The 25,158-nt window shown below is 36.9% G+C and overlaps 1 protein-coding gene across 6 annotated transcripts in view; it reads left to right on the top strand.

Annotated features, from left to right (window-relative positions):
- The first annotated feature begins 4,353 nt into the window (after nucleotides 1-4,353).
- The window catches only part of RFX3 (regulatory factor X3), a 289,832-nt gene continuing 269,027 nt past the window's right edge, over nucleotides 4,354-25,158 (top strand). For 4 of the 6 annotated variants that reach the window (XM_067744268.1, XM_067744267.1, XM_067744270.1 and 1 more), the window contains exon 1: nucleotides 4,354-4,590. The gene's annotated coding sequence lies outside the window, so the exon portion shown is untranslated. Of the gene's footprint in view, nucleotides 4,591-4,843; nucleotides 4,979-25,158 lie in introns of those variants that run through there. The other 2 variants (XM_067744272.1, XM_067744269.1) reach the window with 2 other exon arrangements.

Genomic DNA, 25,158 nt, shown 5'->3' with positions numbered 1-25,158 from the left:
ATCACAATTTGTGCTTCCATCTTCCTACTGATAGCTATTTGGGTTGTTCCCAATTATTTGATTTTAATGCTGCAAATACTGTATTGAGATTCTGCATTAATTGAAGTGAAAAAGCTGCATGTGTATATCAAAAGATATTTTGATCTTAAGAAAAGATAGTCTACTTATGATTCTATTATCATCTTTCATTGCTGGGGTAAAAATTTAATTCCAGGTTATATATAAGGATAGACATCTCTCAGGACTGCTGAGTAAACAGTTGGTTTGTATTACTTAAAGAAAACACAATTAGAAAGATAAATCTACCAGAAAAAAAAATAATGCAATATTTTCAAAACCAAAATGTACTTTGGGTGGGAATGGGTAGAGTTAGGAGTGCTCCAGAGAATAGTGGCAAACTATGTAGTTTTGAATTACCTTGGCCTCTATCACCCTCTATTATTATTGATTATTATCATATAGCCACAGAACTACAGATCTATTGATAGTAAAGGCAGCTAGTAATCCAGTAGTCTAATCTCCCAGTGCTATACATATCATATTCAATAAATATTGGCTGAACTGAAACAATTCATTTCCATAGGAAAACTAAGACTCTAGGTGTCTCTCAATTGAAGAAAATCAGATATTATAATCAAGTGAAAAAATTTTAAACAGGAGTGATTTCTGCTTTCTAAAAGGATTCACCACAAATTCAGTGGTAAGCTGCCGCAGACCAATTCATTATATTTTAAAAAATAAATTTATTTATTTAGGCTGCATTGGGTCTTCCTTGCTGTGCACAGGTTTTCTCTAGTTGAGGCGAGCGGGGGTTACTCTTCGTTGGGGTGTGCAGGCTTCTCATTGCGGTGGCTTCTCTTGTTGCGGAGCACGGGCTCTAGGTGCGTGGGCTTCAGCAGTTGTGGCTCACAGGCTGTAGAGCGCAGGTTCAGTAGTTGTGGTGCACAGGCTTAGTTGCTCCGTGGCATGTAGGATCTTCCCGGACCAGGGCTTGAACCCGTGTCCCTTGCACTGGCAGGCGGATTCTTAACCACTGCGCCACCAGGGATGTCCCAATTCATTAATTTTTAAAACTCTCATACATACAATTTTTTGGAAGTAAACCTATCACGTAACAGTATTTTATCTTTCTGTATTCAGCTTTTCCTTTTATAAGCATTGTTAAAGTAATGTATTAGTTCTTGATTATGCTGTAGATATCAATAGGAGGAAATAACCTAATAGATAATATTGAAGAGGAAATTTACCCTTGAGAATGTACTAAAGTAATTTATAAAGTATATAATCCACACATAATCAGGGCTTCCTATTTTTCAAGTGGTTCAGATACAAATGTGTTAATCGATGTCTCTGCCATTCATTCCAAGCTGAGAGCAAAAACAATCCAAGTTCAAAGGACATAGCATTTTAAATTCACAGATATTGACTGTGAGCATTTTACAGACAGGAACTATGTCTGGCCCATTTTAGATACTGGACAAATAATAACTGCATTGGCAGTTTATTGAATTTGTCAAGCAATGTAAGATATTTTTTGGTTAGGCACTTTTTGAGTCCAGTGTGTTATCACTGTAACAGGTGATAAAATGTTAGACACACTGCTGGGTCTTTTCTGTGACTTAACAAATAATTTATTTCTGAAATATATGTACAACACATGTGAAGATGCAACTGTAAATGACCACAACGGAGATCCTATCAAAAATGACTATAGGCAAAGGGATTTCTGGGACCTTTCCTAACTAGTTATAACACAAAACATGCATATATAATCGTGTTTCCAAATCTACAGCTTGAATTGGTAGCTTGGTTATTTGATTCGGTGTGAAGGTAACATTGAAAAATTCATATTATAGTAACCTCACTATGATTAGAATACTATCAATTATCCTAAAACAGGGAGAAATATTCTAAATCCTAACTTTTAAAGAACTCATTTAAAATAATTATTTATAACTAACTCAGAAAAAGGCCAAATGAGGACGTAGGTAAAAAAAAATGTCTCTAAGCAGCTTCAAACCGATGTTACAGTGTCCCCGCACAAAGGTCACACACTTTTTCTAAAGGAGAGTTCCTCAAAGGACTCTTGAGATACAGCTTTTCATTGTGTGGTTTTCTGGCCTGCAGATTATAAGCAGTAAATTAAAAGGGTGGGGAGGATAATAGAACTATGCTCACTAACAGCAGTAAGAAGCAACAGCTGACAGTGAGGGAAGGGATGGGCAAACTATAACAGACAATAGAACTAAAAAAGCAAAGCTGTGTAGAAAAAAGCAGAGCTGTGTAGTGTGAGCAAACAGCCCCGCACACCATTACAGGAATAGAGGACTTTATCTGTAAATGTAATTAAGTGACTATTCATAATGACTACCAGTTTTTATACAGCTGGAATGCATACTTTATTTCCCATGTGTATGTGGAAACTATTATTCTAAATCTGAAGAGTTTTAACTGCTGTTGGTCACCACACTGTCATCTGTCTCGGTCTGGAAGGGCCTACTACCATGGTGCGCCATGAAACCTTTACGTTTTAGCACTGTGCTCCACACTGTTCACTATTACATTGTAACACATTATTATAAGAACCTCTATAACTCATTATGAGATTACCAAAGGCCACATTGCTTTCTTGAATCTATTGTTTACCTAGCTGGTTCCTAAAATACCCCTCTAATACTCCATGATACAGAGCCGTAAAATAAAACGACTGACGTTTAAGACTCTGTGCCTTCTCCAAAATGAGAGTATTATGTATCTAATAGTGGTGTCGTGAGGATTAAATGAGATAATGTACGTAAAACACTAAGCACAATGTCTGGGGCAGTAAAAGACCTCAGGAACGGTGGCTATTCTTATTTCAGCAAGCCCCAAACACCTATTTTGCAGGTGCAAAAATTAAGCCTCAAGAGGAGAACTGATTTCCTAATGCTCTAATATCCAAGTTATTGTCCCAGATAAGCAGCTTAGCTGCGTGTGTTGGTTTGGGATATTGACAGGGCCTGGGGGCATGTTCCTGCAGGACTCCAGTCTGCAGAGAACTGGACGAGTATGTTTGAACCGTGAGGCATTAGAGGCTATTCGATACCAACGGGTGTTCGAGATAGCCAGTTGCGTGCTAACAACATCCATCACCAATGTTAACCCATTCGTCTATCTCAATACACCCGGAAGCAGCAAGACCCTCAGATACAGCAGGTTGTTAGGTAACCGGGGACCAGGACGAGGCAAGTAACAGTACACGGGGGTGAGCTCACATCCTGGTTTCGTCAACTTTAAATAGGGACGAGCACTTCACGCGAGGGCTGAGGATGACAGGAACTAGGAACTAACTGGGTGCTATGTCAGACAGGTGTAAGTTACCCCACCTCCCAACGCCTTTCCCGGAGGGGGGCCGCCATGCGTTTTCGAGTCCCCGGAGAGGGCGATTTCTTGCTCCTTAGTAGCGCTTACTCCCCGCCCTGTAGATAGGGAGTCAGGACTTCGCCTCTTCGCTCCGGAGTGAGGGCCGACAAGCTCGGACCTTCCCGGTGCGCGCCACGCCGCGGCGGGACCGCGGGAGGCCTGCGCGCTGCCCATACGCGCCCCGCGCTCGCCTGCTCTAAGATGGCGGCGGAGGCAGCACGCTCACACCCCGCCGCCCGCCCGCCTCCGAATCGCGGCCTCAGGAGGCGGGAGCGGGCCGGGACGCGGAAAGCAGGAGCGCAAAGGCGGCGCGGACCGTCCATTCCAGCACGTTCCCCGCCGCCATGAAGCGTCTCGACATGCTAGAAGCCCGCAGACGACTACGACCGGGAACACCGCCGGCGCCTCAGAAACGGGGCGGGTGGGGGGCGCGGGCAAGGGGAAAAGGAAAAAAGAAAAAAAGAGAGCGGCGGCACATCCGGGACCCTCCGCCCGCCCCGCCCCGGAAATGACGTTTATGCCGGGGGCGGAGCCACGCTTCAAAGTGGATTCTTCCTCTGCTGTAGCTCGTCGTTTAGACAAGGTGTCTGGAATTGCCCTCGACACCCCCTCTCATGGGTTAGCTGTTACCTTCTCCCGGTTCTGAGGCTTTTGGGCACTGAGCTGGTTGCTGCGACTGGCAGCTCTTGTTTCACAGAAAGTATACCTCGCACCACGGCCCTCAATTCCTCTGCCAGCCTCGCCAGGGCGTGTAGTACCGTACCTCCGAGGGGACCCTGGGGTGACCTCAGCCCCCGCCAAACTTAGCGCGTCCCTTCGGAAGCCTTCCTCGGAACCCCGGCCTCGCGCCCAGCCCAACCCCGTTCGGGGGCTGTCAGTCACGGTACTGAGCCCGCCCCTTCCGGCCGCTAGCCGGGCCCGCCTCCTCCCCTCTTCCCTCCCCCACCCCTCCCCGTGTGAGTGTCTCCCTCTCCCTCTCGCTCCCTCTCTCTCTCCCTCTCTCTCTCTTTTGTGAGTTATAGCAACCGTTGCCTTGTGAATCAAGCGCCATAGTCACCGTAGTCCTGGCGACTGTTACCCATCAACAACAACTACTCCTCTCCTCCTCCTCCTCCTCTTCCTCCTCCTCCTCCCCACCACCACCATCTCCATCACCCACCAACAACACCACAATAATCCACAGCCAAGGTGAATATTCTTCGGTCTCTACATGTGTGTGGGAGCGTGTGGATGCGTGTGAACGCGTGTGTCCGTGCGTGTGTGTGTGTCCGTGTGTGCGAGCCGAGTGTGGCTGTGCGGGGGTCTCACTCCTGACACCGGGGCTGCAGCTGTGGCGCCGCTGCCGAGGGGTTCCGTCCCCCGGGCTTGTTTACAATGGACCGTGCGCGCTGCGGCTGGGTCGGGGGTGTGGGCGCCGCGCCGCCCGCCCGCCCGCCGGCCCCGGCCCTCCGCGGCCGCGCTTCAGGGATGGAGCGGGAGCTCGGGGGGCTGCGAGCCGAGCGGGAGAGGGAGCCACAGTTTTGCGTTGCGGACGGTGGAGCTCTCCCTTAGGTCTGGGTCTGAGGAGGAGGGTCAGGTGAAGAGATAAGGTTTTTTTTTTTTTCTTTCTTTCTTTCTTTCAATTTTCTTCTTTTTCAAAGCTGCTTGGTTCCTGTTTCTTTCAAAACCGAAATAGACAAGTGTGTGCAAGGGGGGACCCACGAGGTGGTGTTTTGTTGTTGTTGTTCACTTGTGGGGCCTTGTTATGGGTTTTGTTATTTTTATCCTCGTACATCGGTGAACTTTTCCCACTGCCTCTTGCCTTCATTTTTGCCCCTCTTTGCCTTGTGCTTAATGAGCTGCTCTTCTTTTACCATCATCAGCTGCATGGTTTTCTTTTTTCTCTTTTAAAACTGTGTTTTCTTTGTGCTGCAAACAATCTTAATATCCATTCGGCACTCTTCCCTCCCCCTCTTTCTTCTCCCCCCACACCCCTTGCACACACACTGAAACCAGGGGCCTCTTTGCTGGGTTCTTTGCTGCATTGGGAAAGAGATCTTTTTTTAAAAAGTCTCTCTCCTCTCTCTTTTTCGGTGTGTGTGCGTGTGTGTGTGTGTGTGTGTGTGTGTGTGTGTGTGTGATTTAAACCGGATGCAGGGCATCTGTGATACTTGGGTTAGTAGTTATTGACAGTGCTTTATCCTTCATGTGGAGATGGGAGGGGTACGAGTGAGGTTCCATTTCACTTTGATGAACCTCCTTCCCCACAGTGGAGTGTTAACAATTTTCATTGTGGTTATGAGACTGTGTGACAGACAGGGAAAGGACGTAAGGAAGCTTTGTGAGAACTCAGTTTACAGTGTTATTTGTGACAGTTATGGTACTTTAAAGAGTTTTTTTTTTAAATCTTCTCTTCGTTTTCCTTTGAGAGTTGAAATTGAAGTCAAGTTGTTCATAAAGAATGTATGAAGCTTCTCAACTTGAAACGTGTGTATATTTCACTTTCTTTGTGGTTGTTAAGATCTAGGCATATGTGTTCTTAACATAGTCTTTTAAATTTATTTTTTGGTTTTCTTTGGACAGTGACTTAAACCTGCTGAAGAGAGAGAACTCTTTCCTTTTTAGGTCCTTGCTTCAAAACTGTATTTTTCTCTATAGATTTGAATACTTATCAGTCCTCAAGTTATAGGCTCTTAGAGGTAACCCAGTTTTACAGATCCTGTAAATTTGTTCATTTTTCAGTGTAATGTTTAATTAATTTTCAGTAAAGAGTTTTGATAATGAATGTGTGCTAAAACAAATATAGTGTACTGTAATATTCGCACAAATTGAAGTTTCCAATTTGGAATTTTTAAATGCTTATTTAAATAGTCTTCTTTCTAACAGCAAACATATATTGATTTACCTGACAGAGCAGCCTGTGAATAATATGACAGTATTAATTATTCTTCAGAATGTCAGTGAGCAGGTTGGGTAATTGTAAAGCTATTAAGGCTAATATTTTGTAAAATAAGAGGTTTAAAAAAAATCTTTTCTTTTTTAAAGTCCATTTCCTTGTGATTGCTATTTTAAATGAGGGTGATGTTTGTTCTGAAAGAAGTCTTTCTCAGAGCACTCAAATTTCTTTATATTTGCCCTCCCGCCTCCCCAACCTGGGTTTCTTGCAAATCTCTGATACTAACCTGTATTTTTTTTTCTGTTCAGATGAGTGTCAAATGCCTGAACACTTTTGGATGGTGAAGTTCCTGGGTCCTATAAACTCTCTGAAGTTAATAGGAGTTTTGCTGTCTTGAGACAGTTTCAGACCTTATGCCATTTACATAATGCATTTTCAGTCGAGTAGATTATATGCTATAATTTTATGGTTTAATATTTTTACTTGCAGTGTCCAAGAATTTTTTTCAGGCATTTCACTCATTACGACTATCTCAGGTTTTCTATAATTCAGATTTTCATTCACAAGGTGATTTGAGAGCAGAACTTAAATTGAATTCTATTACCTATTCATTTTTAAAAGCACTTATGTGATATAAAAGTTGCTGCTAGACATGCTTTGGACTCAAGTGTGTCAACATTATTCATACGGATTAAGTAAATAATAGCCAGAAATACTAACAAATGATAAGTTAAAAAATTTAACACATTGATAAATGTTTAGTAACATTTTTTTTCTGAGATATTTTTCCTAGGAGGGACTATATTATGTATTTGTATTCTCTTGTGTTTGTTTTTAGACTAAAAAACGAACTCAGAAAAGTGTCCAAACTTTAAAACTAAAATTATGAAATAGGAGTTACTTGTAACTTGTTTTGAATAGCTGAATATTTGTGATTCACTGTATGTCATAATGCCTATCTCAGTCTTTTTATATTATTGTGCCTATGAATTGCATTAAATGGTATATAGGCATATTTATGTAGTACATTTAAATGTATAACAGTAAACTAAAATGCATTTCTAAAATGTGCCATTCCACAATGTTTTCATTATATGGGGTAGTTACGCCTAATTTAAAAAATAGTATATTACTCCTCCAGTATTCAAATAGTCTCGTACTCTACTTAGGTACTCAAATAAAAGGTTTATAGTTTACAAGTACTGAAATAAAAAATTTATAGTTTATAAATTTAATATACTTTGATGCTAAACAAAACAATTTTTAAATCAGAAACAAATTTAATAGTAAAAAAATTACCAATTAAAAATGAATTGTAAAATCAAGATAGATTTAATCTATTATTTAAAGGATGATATGTGTTACTTTTTGGTAACATGTTTCATTTTTCTTGAGAAAGTTGATGTTTTATGTGCTTTCCTCTAAACTGTCAACTGAAAAAATCAATAGGTGGAGTATGATCTTTGTGTCTCAGATATTATAGTATGTCTGTGTGTGTGTGTTTAAAAGAGAAGATATAGCATCAGATATGTAGGAAGAGTTAGAAAAATTTTTTTTCTGAACAGTGTAGTAGGAATGTTACTTTGTTTTATTTTGTATTTCTAGTGAGCCTGTGTTACAAGAAATGAGAATACCGAACAAGGAGGCTTTCAAATTACAAAACAGTCTTGGAAGACATAAACCTTTAAATTATGAAAAGTCTGCTTTTTTTTTTTGCCTGCTTTGTTTTTAATGCTGAGCATTAGGCTAAAAATCCTCTACTTCTAGTTACTTTAAAAAATAAGCACTTAGTTTCCCTAATGGAATCCTTTGCTTTTAACTCTTTGGTATGGCTTCCCAGTGGCTGTTGCAAAACAGATTTTAAATTCCTCTCTGTTCACAGGTGCATAGTGTTCCCATATTTTGGAAATCCAAGATTAAGCGGATTTAACTAAATCTAGCTTTGTTAGGGACAGATGGCTGCTTTAAACAGGTGTCACTTTCATTTCTAGTGCATTGTGTTGGGACTTCCACCGGTCCACAAAAGGGCTGTCTAAAGCAGGTGGCATCCTTTGCTTTTGTCCTTAGTAAAATATACTTTTGGAGTTAATTATTTTCGTAGGAAGAGTTTTCTTTTTAAAGTAAAGGTTTTGAACTATTCAAATTGATTCCTAATTTAATTAGCGTAACTTTTATTTTTGAATATCATTCTAGTTTTGAGCTGTGTAAGTTGCAGATCCTTTCAGAAAACACTTCAAATTCTTTAAAGGAATGATAAATTCCCTTTGAATCCAGCAAAGTACTCAGGAGCACTTTACACAATTAGTCAGTTTATCTGAAGCAAAAAGCCAAGGCAGATTTGAATAAAGTGAAATTTGGTTAACATGACAAGTTAACTTTTGCCATCCCATACTTGAATTTTTTGGGGGGCAGCATTATTTTAATTTAAATGATAAGTGTTGAGAACCAGTGTTGTTTTTGTCGGTTATTTTAAATATTTTCAAATGAAAACATTTTCCTTATCTACTTCAATTGTTATTATAAAGTTTTTAGTGCTGTTTTTAAGTGAAAATTGTTTTCAAGCATTAGTGTTTAAAAATACGTACTGGAGTAAATAAAATAGTAACAAACTATTGATTTCTAAGGTTCATTTTTACTCGGATTCTATCCTTTTTTGGTGGAAATTTTATACATCTTACAACAGATGCACCAGAGGGTGCTGTGCTGTTTGCAACAAGAGATTATTATCACTAAGAATGTGAACTGATTAGAACTTTTATTTAAAGAAAAAAAATTTAATTACTTATGCATTCAAGCATATAATAACCTTATTTTTATGGAGTTTCAATTTAATCTACTGTCTTAATTGGCAGCTTTTCATCAAAGCCTATCTTTCTGTGTACTAATATATATTAGCACAGCATAAAACAATATCAAGATTGATATCTTTGGCATAATCTGAATGTCAGCATTCGTCCTGTAGGCATATACATTTATCATCTTCTTATGCAGGTATTTTAATCTGTATCTAAAAAATTTAGTTTAACTTGAAAATCATACTGTTTTGGCAGTATGGCTTTGTACTCCATAAATTTGGCATTGTTGCACATATCAGTATATTGTATATCCTTACAGCATTTATATATGGCATAATTAGTGGTATGCTTTTTATGGTATAATTTAAAACTCTCAAAAGTATAAATGGTAATAATAGTTATCAGGCTAATTAAGTCAACAACAATAATAACAGAAATTGGAGAATTTGGTCCCCACTTCATGCTGTTAGAATAGTCTGGTTTGAATATTTAACTTGGCTTTATTAACTGAAAAGTTTTAGATTCTCCACTTTCCTCTGTGCCTTATACTTCTAAACTGGAAGTGATCTTATATTGCTTTCTGTATCTGAATATTTGTTCATGGAGATTTTTTTTTTTTTTTTAGGAGAACTGTTGAATTCACTGTTTTGGGTTCTTCTTGCATCATTGACTTTACTTCCTCAGCAGTACATGTATACTCTAAAAGACAAATACTGAAGCAGTGGTAGTCAGTATCTGCCTCAAGTAAGCTTAGAAAGATATAGTTATATCAAATAAACTTTTTTTCCCTCTAGATAACGGATTTATGTATACTGTTGTCCCACATTTAAGTACAATCAGCAAAATATGATATTTTTTAAAAGTACCTTTATAAGACATGCCACAAAGAATTCAAAACATCAATAGAGAATAATAATATTTTTAAGTATTAGTCTTGCTAAAATAGGTTAGGCATTTTTCCTTAAACATGTGATCCTACCAATTCATTAACATAAACTAATTTATGCCACTAAGAATTTAAAGTATATGACGTTGTTTCAAAACCTTTATATTTGATATTTTATATATCACATCAAACTACAAGATGTACTTAATGAAAATGAATGAGTTAAAAAAATTGGAATGTATTTAGAGTATCAAATAGGTATGTGTTTTGTTTTTTAAATAGATTGAGGATAAGTATATTGGTTAAAAACACAGGCTTTGGACTCAGATTTCAGATAATCTTATTAGCTGTGGAACCTTGGACAGGTTGTTTAGCTTCATTTAGCCTCAGTTTTCTCATCTGAAAAATAGATCAGCCTTAATCTGCTTTATGGAGTTTTGTGAAGAGTAAAGGAGCTAGTTCATGTAATGTGCTTTGCTCAGTATTTGACATGGAACACATGCTCAATACACGTTGGTTCTTAGGGAATACTGAGAAGATACCCAGTCTAATTTTTTTGCTATCTAAGAATCCTTTTAATACACTTCTGACCATCTACTTCCCAGTGGGTCCTAAGTTTTGAAAGATTTTGCCTATTGATCTGCACTCATTAAATAATTATTACCTCTTCCACCCTTTTAAAAATAAAAGACACGAAGCTGTCAACTGTAGGTTTGGATTATCATTTGATAACCAGTCTTGTTATTACACTGAATTAATAGGGTGCTAGCCCAAAGTTATGTTTTAGTTTTACTTTGCAGCCTTATTGTAACGGATTCTTTTTATGTTTGGATAACTCTCCTGGTCTAGGGATCTCAGACTGAGAATTAATGATGTAACATTTCATAAACTCTTAATACTTCCCGTGGTCCATTTCATTGTCCAATTGATATTTTCCTTTTCACATCTATTATACATGAATTCATTTGAAAACATTTTGAGCCCTATTTATAAACATTTTACAAAATGCAGTCATTAATATATAATAATGATAATAGTTGTATAAAGATGAGTTCATCAAGGAATTATTCCAATTTATATGCACTGCTTAGAATCGTTATTTTACTAACAGTAGAAAAATGTGAGGTCACCATTTGTTTACCTGTAGCAATAAGTAATTTTAGAAGAATTTGCCAACCCCAATCTTGAGGTATAAAGTAACCTCAAGAATGTTATTCAGTAAAACATATAATATGAAATAGTAGTGGAAAAATAACGCCTTTGGTTCCCTTTGTTAGGGCATTAAAGATGTTGAAAGAATCATTTTAGTTGACTGCTATATCTAAAGTTACTATTCAGTAATTTGCTATATTTCTATTTGTCTAAGCATTTTGACTATGTTTTTCTCATTTCTCAAAATGTTTTTCTCATTTTACAGTGATCTCAATAGCCCGATCTTTCTCAAAGTGGAAATGTGGTTTATACATTACAATTGAAAATTTATCTGATACCGTGTGTCATCTTTTTTGCTGAAGCATTGTGTATTGTACAGGCTTTTTGCCTGTCTCCCTCATCTTACCTGCTCCCATCCTCCTACTCCTGTTAAATGTTCAATTAATTATATGATTCCTTTTACATTATTTTTATAGATAATTAGTCCCAACATAAAAAGTATGTAGACTCTCAGCTCAGCCGTCTCCTCTGCTTCCTTTCTCTAGTGAATCTGACACACATTTTAAAGGGAACTTTTGGAAAAAGGCTAGGAAATGTGACTTATTAGGTGGTAAGGTTATATATCATTCTTACCATTTTTAATCATCCATTATCTTCTTACAATTTCTATCCATCTGACTGTCCTCATGAACAAATACATATCCTTGTTCCACTAATGATGTAACCTGAGCATAATTATGCTCCACGAGTTTCCCTTCCTAGTCCCGGCTATGTATTGGCCTCTGGCTGAGCACTTTAGGTTAAATCTCTTGTCTAGTCCCAAAATACTGTGTTTGCACAGTCACATGTGCCTGCCCATTGCTGACTTTTAACTCCTGGATTCTTCTTTCTCATTACTTTTATTAGAAGCTGTAATACCCAGTCAGTATTGCTTGCCTTTACTTTACAGTGCCTGGTCAAGATTACGAGAGGTCTTCCTGTTTAGGCAAAAATGGGCAAGGGATAATAGGAGCTGAGCCCAGGAAAGCTAAGAGTGAGGCAGCTGGCCTGAAAATGAAAGTACATTAGTTGGTGAGAGGAGACCTAAATTGAGAGGTGATGTGGAAGGAGAAAAGAGAGGGTGACTAGGCTAAGAAATAAAGGTCTTCAAAAGTGCCAGCCAAAGGAGAGTAAAGAGGAGAAAAAGAGCTTCTGTTCTGGTATTCAGTCTGCCACTAAGTGAAAAACCTTAAGCTAGTCACTTAAACCTCCTAGGTCTCAGTTTCTCCATTTGTAAAATGAAGCAGTAGTGCTATGTGATTGCTAAAGCCCTTTCCAGCACTAATAGTCTATGATTCCATGGTGAGATTGGTGTGGAAAAAGGGAAACATGCCAATAACATGGAGCCTGGAATTGGTGTTTCCTTTACTGATGGCATTTTGCTTGCCTATTGTTTCTTCTGATAAGAACAACAAAGAAAGAAAACCCAGCATAAAAAAACATGGGTCTAGCATAATGGCCATACCTATGTCACAGTCAGAAGCTTCCACCATTTCAGTGGCCCCTGTAGGGAGCTATGGCCAAGTGCCCTGATGTTCTCACCCACAGAGGAATTAGCTGAGTCTCACAGCTTGAGCTCCTGCTGCGCCAGCTCCTCTATGTCTGTATGCCAGACAAGTGTCTGACAGTTGGGGCTCCTGCCTGTTGCTCCCCAATGAGGTATTTAAAACAGGACATAATTTCCCAAGTATGTGGATAGGCAAATTAACAGAGAAAGTGGGGTGGGGTGGTGAGGAGCCCAAGCCTTCTCTCTCTGTCTCTCATTAGAAGCAAGAAAAATTAATTTAATTTCTGTTGATCTCATTTTTTAACATTTCTTCCCCAGTTATTAAAGCCTTGACTTTTTTCTTCCCTTCATGCTATTCAGCTAGTTTTGAAAAGAGCTAAAATCCTGTCAAGGAGTTGGGCAAATTCTGAGGGCTTTTGGACTACTTTGGGGCCCTGCTGTGGGGAGCATTGCCATCTTCCACACTAGTATTCTTTTGTAGTTTTCCATTGGCAATAATTGCTGCTTTTCATTTCTCTGAATATTGTTTATACTTGGTTAGCATTTTTAAAATTTAGGTTTGGTGGCAGAAAAATTGTGTGTTTTAGTCAAGAGGTATGCATTTTCATGACTTAAAAAATTTTTATTGGAGTATAGTTGATTCACAATGATGTGTTACTTTCAGGTATACTGTAGAGTGAAATCAGTTATACATATATCCACTCTTTTTAGATTCTTTTCCCATATAGGTCATTACAGAATATTGAGTAGAGTTCCCTGTGCTATACAGTAGGTCGTTATTAGTTATCTGTTTTATATATAGTAGTGTGTATATGTCAATCCCAGTCTCCCAATTTACCCCCCCTCCTTTTCCCCACTGGTAACCATAAGTTTGTTTTCTACATTGGTGGCTCTATTTCTATTTTGTAAATGAGTTCATTTGTACCATTGTTTTTAGATTCCACATATAAGCAATATCTTGTGGTATTTGTCTTTCTCTGTCTGACTTACTTTGCTCGGTACTTTAATGTTAATTTGAGAAGTGCACTTACAAGATTTTAGAGGATTGCATGCTGTGAAAGGAAGTATTTTTGCATTAGTTCAAGATAAGTCTTATATTCTGCTCTATCTCACCTCACCTCTTTTACCAGTTTAATAAGGAGTGTATGAAAGATTAATAGATTGTAATTGTTGCTTTTAAAATTATTTTTGAATGCTATTTTTATTGATAGAATCGTATTCAAGTTTCTGAACTACAGATCTGAATGATTGATGGCTTTATACATTTCAGTATAAAACTATCATCCTTAAAAATGCATCTGGCCCTCTTCAGTCTCAATCACCATAGTTTATCTTAATGTGCAAAACCATTTCAGAAACCCTTTGCTAGTCACTTAAATTTCTTTCTTCCGTACTTTACTTTTGGGGGTGGTGAGGGAGGGTTGCTGGAGAGGGGCAGGAAGAGGGAGATACATTTAGAAACCATATCCTGTTTCCATTGTTGAATACTTGTGCATTGCATACTCTATCCAGTTTGTTTTCCTGGACTGTGACGTTTTGGTGGAAATAGAGGTTGGGGTGGGGATTGCAGGGCATGGGGAGGGGAGAAACAGAAATGACTCAGGTGATCCAGTATGTCTTCCAGATCTATTTCCTTTCCTGTTGTAGTATTATGCAGAGTACACATACTTTTGTGAGGATAGGCATTTTATTACTTCGTATTTGTCTGTGATTCCTTTTCTCCTAAAGATTGACTGTATCTGTATATGTCTATTCCTTAGTATATTGGTGTGCAATAATATCTTTCTCTTTTAAAGAGCCTATATTGTGATTTAGTCATGCACAGATTTAGAAAGGTAGAAGACAGTGGTGAGAAAATCTAGTTTGTGTGCTAGATAACAGAAATGATGCTTTAAATCCACCTCTCTACATTTTGCTTTGGGTGGATTGTTTTCTGGATATATTTTTTGCAATAGAACTTAGGTTTTTCCCCATTCCTATTGAGGCTGACATTTTAAAGAACCAAAGAGTGTAACCTGTCACATCAGGCTTTCACTGATTGACATCTGGTTATATCTGATGACAATCTTGGAGATGAGTTTTAATGAAGTGTCAGCATAAGGGTCATTAAAAAAAACACATGAAAAGATATATTAGTGATCTGAAAATCACTTTTACCATCTTAAATATACAATATGCATATTTTGATGTACCACGATGAGAGCCCAACATGAAATATTGATATACAGGCACCAGATAAAGTTAGATTCTTTGTTTCGATCATGTAACATAATCACACTGCATGCTTCTAAAGGACATTTCAAAACATGTTTTGTTTAAAACGTCACTTTATATTTTTAGAGTGTACTTATATTAAGAAAAATGGATTTTATCTTATATATAGTGTTTTGTGTATATGTGTGTTTGTGCATAGACCTTTAGAAAGTCATTTTAATTGGTACTTCAGAACTTCTGTCAAAACTGCTTTTGCTCACTGGTTTCCACATTCTACATATCTAGGAACTACTCCAGTGCTATTTGGTTGAGGCAAAGAAAATTAGGGGAAATGTTTGACTTAAGTTCTTTGAATGACCTTCCTGTGATTTGGGGAACGATTTTTAATGGTGTCTCACATTATACGGAGATATTTAGAGGCTACCTTTAGTTAACAAAGGCCATGAACGCTGAAATTGAATTAAGTTATTAAAGGCAAAAATTGTAATTCTGATTGTAGTAGGTTAAGATATTGTGCTGCTGGATCAACATTTGATCTATGCTTTTATTTTTAGAAGTCTGCCGAGTTTTGAAATTTAAAACCTTTTAAATAATGTTGAATGAGTGGAGCTGTATAATAGATGTGGATTTATATTTCACCAGAGGTTTGAGAGCCATATGGTTTGGAAGTAAGTGCGTTTTATCTTTGAAATTGGGGGGTGATGTATTTTAATATTTTGATTGGGTTAGATTTACTTGAGTATTTACTGGTCTTTTTAGAAATGCCAGTGCCCATGGAATGGAGATGAATATCAAAGTCATTTGTGGGAGGAGGTCATTATAGTGATCCTGATACGTTACTCACCTGCAGTCATGCTGTCCTTGATAAACTTTAAAATAAAGGCATCTTTCTTGGATAATATAAACCTCTCTATGATATTGCATTTTTGTTAATTTACACAGCTGTCTGGAATTTCCTAAATTCTGTAGCACAGTCTTGTGTAATGCATTGTCCGTGAGCTTTGGAAGCTCCAGCTTACCCTTTGGTTTACAAACCTTAGAAAGAATGCTAATAGATAACACCGCATGCCTAGAACAACACCTTAATCTGAAGGAATGGGGTAAGATGAGGGTAGATTGGGGCAGGAACATATAGTTGGAAAAATTAGAGTACGAATAATGGTTAGTACAGTATAGAGAAAAAGAAGGGTGATGTTAGGGTCTACATAAGAAATTCAGTTTGCCACATTAAGTATACTTAATAATATTACCACTACAGTTAATAACATTATTTCTAATATTTTATTCAAAAACATTCTAGCAGAGACATAAGAAATAATTGGATATGTTAGTCTATAATCTTGTAGTTTAACATCATTGTTCTTTAGCTTTACTTTTGAATGAGGAATTAAAGGATTTATATCAATGTGTATTTAGTGCCAGTACTATTTTGGTTAACTTAGGAATCCTGAAATGGCTCAGCTTTCTATTGGGTTTTAAGGACTATTTTGAAAGAAAAGAGAGAAATTAGGTATTTGATACGAAATTATATATTCTCAGCTATGTGGACGTATTTTTTAAGATTTCAGATTTTAGAAGGCAGAAATGATGGAGATGATATTTAGGAATCAAGGGTGAAAACAAAGGATAGGAGGAGACATTGAAAATGCAGTTAGATGAAATTAGAAAATTTTGAAGTAAAGATTAAAAATAAGGTGAGATGGATAAATCAAAGTATGAATGGTGAGATAATTTGTTGGGTGAATAATCATTTACTTTTTTGCCTTACTTGATTTTAACGAATAGGGGAAGCTGAGAAACAGATTATACTTAAGTTTCTTATGGACACTACATTACTTTTTTTGTCTGAAATATTTACAGTAAAGCTCTGGGACTTTTGACTATTATTGTATGTGATTTCACTATTAATGTTGTATATAGAAAAGAATTAAACTGAGATGTATCAGAGTTTTCTTGTAATTATTTTATTGTTACAAAGTTATATATTACTATAGAAAGTTAATATATTCAATTAGAATATCTGATTAGCTTATCTGATATCTAAAGCAGTTTACATATGGGAAGCCAATATATAGTGAAAATCTGTGTACCATAAATGTTTATAATCTTAAAACTTTCTTTTTTAAAAACTTTTGAAACTAACAGTGAAGAATATAGAATAGTATAGTGAACCCTCATGTGTCCATCACACAGACCTAAGGATTATTACGTTCTGTTGTTCTTAAACCTATATAATTTGAAATAATTTGTTTATTGAAATAAACTTGAATCCTATTTTGTTCTACATTGTTTTGAAAAAATTTAAGTCTTATGTTAAGAACAGACTCAATGTAGCCTTGAAACAGTGCTTACATTATATTTAAAACAAAGTATTTAAGAGTGGTTGATCTTCATGTTGTTTCTTCTCAGCACAGCATTTGTAAATCAGGAAGTTTGTTCTCATTTGTTGGTCAAGTCTTTTGTTTAGTAATTCCAGGGTCTTCTACTTGAAATCTGACCTATCATGAAAAAAGGGATCAAGCACAAGTGCTGCAGCCCTTGTTTGCAGGATGCAGGAAAACAACTGTCTTGATATTTACCTCCCAGAGGTGAAAGGGATTAATATTTTGTACGTCATTCTTTTAATTTGTTTGTGGGTAGATTATATTGCTCTACTTATTCTGTATTGGTGTAACTCCCCAACAGCAAACAACTTAATGTTCTAATTTGGAAGAACACCATGTGAAGGAAAGCTTTATCAAATAGTTGACTTGTATTTTAGAACCTGACCCTGTTTGCATGGCAGCTAAGCTTTTGAGTCTGAAGCTGGAGCTGGAGCCTCAAGCCACCTATAGTGAGTGTCTTCTTTCCTTAGGGGCCCAACTTCAGGCTTTATCCCTGTTTCTACTTAAATATTCTACGGCCATATTCTTCTGCCCCTTTACTGTGTCTGATCTGCACAGCTGACCAAAAGGGGTAGCCAGGATGCTGGAGTAGAGATTAAAGAGGTAAAAAGGTCTGTTGCTAGAGTTAAACATGCTTCCAAATGGCGCAAATATATAGATTCCAGTAGAGACATCATTAGGATGTTTTATTTTAGAAACAGAATTTTTAAGTTGGAACAGACTTTGGAGGTTATCTCGTTTAACTCCCCCAACCCCCATTTATGTGAAAGAAAACGGAGGTTAAGTGACTTGGACATACAGCATTTATCAGAGCTGGCGCTGTTGAGCCCTAGGCTCCTCACTCCTCTACCAGTGTTCTTATGGTATATATCATAGCTGGTGAAAACCTTTCCTTAAAGGCAGACAGCGCAAACGTGCTACCGTAAGTATTCACTCTACTTGCTTATTTTATCTAGAGTTTGAGCTCCGTATTTTTCCTAGAAAAAGTAAAATTTTATAATTCTGTATTCAACATTTGAATAAATATCTTAATTTTTATCATCTTCCAACTATAATTTTTGTATATAGGTCATTATTTAATTGCTTTATTTTAAAATGATATAGAAATGCAATTAAATTTTATTTTCCAAAGTTTTAAATGGCTGTACATTAAGGGGAAGTACCATACTTGCTTGTTTTTTTTTTTAAGAAAGAAAATAGTAGATTTGTAATCCCTATCGTTCGTATTTCCCCTTGCTGTGTGTTAGTGATAATATGTCATAATTTGATGAGGGTAAGGACGATTCTAATCCTTCTAAAGATTGTAAAAATTCATTGAATTTTTAATTATAAAAATTGAAATATTTGTTCCTGTAGGTCACTCTCTTGAGGAGCAAAAGTAAAATTACTGGCAGCTGATATTGGTCATACAAGCTGAGACTTGCCTGGCTGGGATTTAAAGGTGCTGCAGCACTCTTAAGTAAGAGAACCAACGAATGAGAATGTGAAGGGACTGCCCTTTATTCCATAGCAACCAGAAGCAATACCAGCAGTCATGCTATTATATGACTTCTTATTTTCTTAATCTGAGTTTTTGGAAGGATGTATTGTTTACTGATTACTAGTATGAGACTGTGGCAGGAATAAGTAATTACCAAGATTTTGTCTTATTTTTCTCTGTGTGTGTGTGTGTTAGAATTGGAAGTAAACCTATGAGGTCAGGCTTGAACTTAGTTTTGGTGTCCTGTTTTGTGATAAAGATGACCTTTATCATTTGAGCACTAACCCTGTTGATTATTTGAAATAATCCACCTCAGAGAGACCAAGAAAATGACAAATAACTGAACTTTCTAGCGGTAATCTGATGCTCTTACCAGCTTCATTTGTAGTACCAAAGGATACATTTATATAAAACAAGAGTAGGTTTCCTATAGGGGAAAACCATTTGTCTTTCGCTCTTAACAAGGTAAATCCCCATGGACAAACCTTTCTTGTAAAACTGTTCTCCTTGGATTTCTCCTCACCTTCAATAAAAAAGGAACTATGATAAACAAAGGCATGATGAAATATTAGTTAGCTCTTGCATTTTTGCCTAGAAGTTACTCATTCTTAATCTTAACTTTTGTTTGTTTGTTTGTGTTTTATTTATTTGCCTGCGATGGGTCTTAGTTGTGGCATGCGGGATCTTTCGTTGAGGCGCACGGGCTTCTCTCTAGTTGCGGTGCACGGGCTCCAGAGCATGCGGGCTCAGTAGTTGTGGCACGCTCCGGCTTAGCTGCCCCAGGGCATGTGGGATCTTCGTTCCCTGACCAAGGATCGAACTGGCATCCCCCGCATTGGAAGATGGATTCTTAACCACTGTACCACCAGGGAAGTCCCAATCTTAATGGTTTTATTTTTTTAATTTAATGAGAGTTAAGAGAGAATCAGAATGCAGTGCATTAAATCAATTTTGCTTTCTGTTAACTAAAGAAAAGGGGTTTTGTTTTTGGGCGTGGGTGGGGAGGGATCTGAATCACTTACTTTTAGACTTAACTATATTCCTGATTTGCCAACACACCTACTGGCCCATAAAGTGGAACAGAAAATACAAATAATTCAGATGAAAAGAAAATGCTAAATACTTGGAAGTCTAAACTGAGGTTTGAATATAGAGGTTGAGTTACCAGTTACTAAATACTAGACTGCTGTATTTGTTGGATATAAAGAGGAAGAATCTAAAACATGGTGTGTGGTCTTAATATCTTATGAATTTATAATCTGGATAAATTTTTACTAAAACCGTTTCTTAATATGGATTAATAGAATCCTCTAAAAAGGAGGTACTTTGGATGTTTTCAAATAGCCCAGAGTTTTATGTTTTGGGGGTCACAATCTTTCAGGATTCCTTATTGCGTATTCATCAGAATTATTTAAGAAATATTTATTGAGTGACCATAGCCTTTGTTGTTAGGAAGCTTATAGTCTAGGGTACATTTTCAAATTTATATTTCACCATTCTGCTCTGTAACTTCTCTTTTCTGGCCAGCCTGGCTTTTGATATTGTGTAATTGATTAAAAGCATGAACTTCAGAATGAACAACCCTGGGTTTGAATTCCAGTTCTGCTACTGATTAGTAGTTTAACCTTAGGCAGATAACTTAAAATACTGTTTCAAAAAATTAAATTAGATAACATAGGCAAATAGCACTGTGTCTGACATCCAAGTGCTTAGTCAGTGGCAGTTGCTGTTACTTCTCTATAGTCACCTGAATTATGCCTTGTCCTTTCTCTTCTCTATTACTTGGGTCTCATCGTTTATTCTATTTAAAATGTGTTCCCCACCCTGCTTAAATTCATCTCTCCTAAACTTAGAGTGGTCCCTAACTTGATGGGTTTACTTTTAATGAATTTGTTATTAACACAGCTATTGATAGCTAATTGTGATTTAGATTTATGGCTGTAAATGTTTGATCTTTCCAAATTGTTTGTAAGCTTCCAAAGGGCAAATGACTACACAATAGGTTTTTGAACTCAACACAAAACCCAGTGGCCTTTCCTAGTAGAAGCAGTCAATGAATAATTATTGATTAAGCCTCAGATTGTTTATCTCTAATCAAATTATAGAAAACACATTTAACCATTTTATAACTTTGTCTAGACCTGATTTTATAATGACCATTTGAGCAATGCAGTTCTGTTATTCCAAATGGATTTTTTAACTTTCTGTTTTTTAAAATGGATTTAATGGAATGAATTAAATGATTTCATGAGTTTTTGATATTTCTTCAAATTAGCATCATCTAGCAGGGAGTAGATTTGGGCTGACCTAATCAGGGACTGTTTTCCTCTTACCTTTCAAATGACATATTGTTACCTAACTCTGTATCTGTATATGCATTTTATACATACACACACACACACACACGTGCGTGTGTGTGTGTGTGTATGAAATTTCAGACTTGCCTGGAATTTCCTTAGTGTCTGACAAGACTAATTTCTTAGTTTCAGAACTTGGAGAGTCCCTTTTAGGATTCAGTACCTTCTTCCTATTTTCTGGTTGTGGCAGAGTGTGGAAATTCCTAATGCTACTTAATATGGGAGAGACATGGGGGGCATTATGAGAACTTTTTTGGGAGGGGGGCTACTTCAGATACCCCCAAACTCTTTAGTTTTTCCTTTTGTTGCCTACCTTCACTGTTCCTACTGGAATGTCCACAAAGTGCAGAATTAGGGCATGAGTTCCAAGGTTATACCAAGGCACTTAGTGGTATCAGAGTGGAATTGTTACAGCAGTCAAATCTGTGGTTGCACTTGCGCTAGTCCACCAAGGGTTGCACTGTGGAAAGGTAGCACTTGCTTTGATGTCTACTACAGACTTTACCCTGAAGAATGTTTTTTTTTTTTTTAATATGGAGCTGTCATCCATAAATCCATAATCTCTTATTTATTTATTAAAAAAGTTTTTTTAACATCTTTATTGGAGTATAATTGCTTTACAATGGTGTGTTAGTTTTTGCTGTATAACAAAGTGAATCAGCTATGCATATACATACATCCCCATATCTCCTCCCTCTTTTTTTTTTTAACATCTTTATTGGAGTATAATTGCTTTACAATCGTGTGTTACTTTCTGCTTTACAACAAAGTGAATCAGTTATACGTATACATACATCCCCATATCTCCTCCCTCTTGTATCTGCCTCCCACCCTCCCTATCCCACTCCTCTAGGTGGACACAAAGCACTGAGCTGATCTCCCTGTGCTATGCAGCTGCTTCCCATTAGCTATCTATTTTACATTTGGTAGTGGATATACGTCCATGCCACTTTCTCACTTCGTCCCAACTTACCCTTCCCCCTCCCCATGTCCTAAGTCCATTCTCTATGTCTTTGTCTTTATTCCTGTCCTGCCCCTAGGTTCTTTAGAACCTTTTTATTTTTTTTCTAGATTCCATATATATGTGTTAACATGCAGTATTTGTTTTTCTCTTTCTGACTTCACTCTGTATAACAGATTCTAGGTCCATCCACCTCACTACCAGTAACTCAATTTCGTTTCTTTTTATGGCTGAGTAGTATTCCATTGTATATATGTGCCACATCTCCTTTACCCACTCATCTGTTGATGGACACTTAGGTTGCTTCCATGTCCTGGCTATTGTAAATTGAGCTGCAGTGAACGTTGTGGTACATGACTCCTTTTGAATTATGGTTTTCTCAGGGTGTATGCCCAGTAGTGGGATTGCTGGGTCGTATGGTAGTTCTATTTTTAGTTTTTTGAGGAACCTCCATACTGTTCTCCATAGGGGCTGTATCAATTTACATTCCCACCAACAGTGCAAGAAGGTTCCCTTTTCTCCATACCCTCTTCAGCATTTATTGTTTGTAGATTTTTTGATGATGGCCATTCTGACCGGTGTGAGGTGGTACCTCACTGTAGTTTTGATTTGCATTTCTCTAATAATTAGTGAAGTTGAGCATCCTTTCACGTGTTTGTTGGCAATCTGTATATCTTCTTTGGAGAAATGTCTATTTAGGTCTTCTGCCCATTTTTGGATTGGGTTGTTTGTTTTTTTGATATTGAGCTGTGTGAACTGCTTATATATTTTGGAGGTTAATCCTTTGTCAGTTGCTTCGTTTGCAAATATTTTCTCCCATTCTGAGGGTTGTCTTTTCGTCTTGCTTATGGTTTCCTTTGCTGTGCAAAAGTTTTAAGTTTCATTAGGCCCCATTTGTTTATTTTTGTTTTTATTTCCATTTCTCTAGGAGGTGGGTCAAAAAGGATCTTGCTGTGATTTATGTCATAGAGTGTTCTGCCTATGTTTTCCTCTAAGAGTTTGATAGTGTCTGGCCTTACATTTAGGTCTTTAATCCATTTTATTTTTGTGTATGGTGTTAGGAAGTGTTCTAATTTCATTCTTTTACATATAGCTGTCCAGTTTTCCTAGCACCACTTATTGAAGAGGCTGTCTTTTCTCCACTGTATATTCCTGCCTCCTTTATCAAACGTAAGGTGACCATATGTGCGTGGGTTTTTCTCTGGGCTTTCTATCCTATTCCATTGATCTATATTTCTGTTTTTGTGCCAGTACCTTACTGTCTTGATTACTGTAGATTCGTATTATAGTTTGAAGTCAGGGAGCTTGATTCCTCCAGCTCTGTTTTTCCTTCTCAAGATTGCATAAGCTCTTTTTAAAATCAATGTATTTTCATTCTGTACCATCTCTTTTGATGAAGTTTGGTGAATTTACTACCAGTTATGAAGTCATCTTGACCTCTCTTCAGACTTAGGGGATTCCCTTCAATTTCTAGAATCAGTTTAGGTGTACAAGTTCGTTATTACTTTTTGTAATAATCTTCAATTATTTATTGAGCCAATATTGGCACCTACAATACGGGCCAAGCAGTGGAATGCTGTGGAGGATACAACAGTGAACAAAATTAATCAGGTCTCTGCTCTAGAGGAGTATACATTGAAGCAATTGGAGATGAGGGAGAGAGAAAGTAAATGAGTATTATAATAGATGGTTATAAATGCTGTGGAGAAAAATAAAGAAAGAAGGGGTATAGAGAGTGTAGGTGATGAGGGTGGAGGAAATTGTAATTTTAAATAGGATAATTAGGAAGAACTTAAAGAGAAGGTGACATTTGAACAAAGTCTGACAGAGGTAAGTTTTGTATATTTCTTCAAATGTGGGTTTATGTATTTATCTTGATGCCTTGATTGGTGCTAGCCTTCCTTCTGTACTAAAGAGTCCTAATTGTTTACATCTGTCCTTATTTTTCTTTCTGCCTTTCTCTTTGCTGCCTTTTATCATTTTTCTATGCCTTTGAAAATAGAGCCTTTTCGTTTATATATTCTTTTTAAATGTATTGACTAAAACTATGGTTTTCTATAAGGAAATAGGCAGATTAAGAATCTCTTTCGAAAACTTTTAGCTTAGTTTTGTGTTTTTGTTTTTTTGAGAGGAGAGGGGATATTCATTTCTTCAAGTTCACCCTATCTGCTTACAATTGAAGGTTCTTCTGAAACACCTGTAACTATCACTAAAATATATCCTAAAAAATTGGAAAGAATTGATGCATGAAGTGTTAAAAGTAAAAAAAAGTCATAATTAATAGACAAATAGAAATTACACTAGCCGAACTGCTGGTTTGTTGGTTATGCTCTCAGTTTGCTTATATGGCTGATTGAAACTGGAGAAAGAATCTTTGCATTTGGTGGTTTCTGTGATCAAAATGCCCTTCAGTGTCTTAGATGTGAAACTAGAATGTCATTGTTTATATAGCATAGATATCTATCATTATCTAGTCATCTTTAATCGTAACTTATCATGGATTTATGAATTGAATTTTTTGTAAAATTTTGTATATGCAAAAAGACAAGTGAGAGATTATTTAGATAAATAAAAGTTACTAATGGAGGCAGTGGAGGTCTTGAATTCTGTTATTTTGACAAATAGATTGTCATGCTGATATTTTTAGAATGAGGTTTTCAGTGTACTAATGTCAAAATTGTATTTTCCATTTCACTTCAGTGTCAGATATTCAACACTATGTGCCTGTCATCCATTATGCAATGTACAGTTTGACAGTATTTGAGGGTATTGTACTGTATTGGAATACTAAAAAAATGGTACAAAATATGTAATATATATAATATGGGTATGTTTTTAACATGTTTAAGGAAATAGAAATTTCTGTGGAATCTTTAACTACATTTCTGTGTTTGAATTTATGTAACTATATATATAATATTTATTTCTAATCGTGTTCTTCCTTGAAGGCTGGTTAAGTGATTATACTTGAAAATTTGCCCTGGCATTTGTGTCTGAAGTGAGTCAGATGTTTCCACATTTTAGCAACCTGTAGTCCGGAGTTTTGTTTTGTTTTGTTTTCTTTTGTTTTTGCTGTACGCGGGCCTCTCACTGTTGTGGCCTCTCC

Source organism: Pseudorca crassidens, chromosome 7 (genome assembly GCF_039906515.1).
Source record: "Pseudorca crassidens isolate mPseCra1 chromosome 7, mPseCra1.hap1, whole genome shotgun sequence".
In the NCBI taxonomy this organism is placed as follows: Eukaryota; Metazoa; Chordata; class Mammalia; order Artiodactyla; family Delphinidae; genus Pseudorca; species Pseudorca crassidens.
This window is presented reverse-complemented; position numbering and strand designations above follow the sequence as displayed.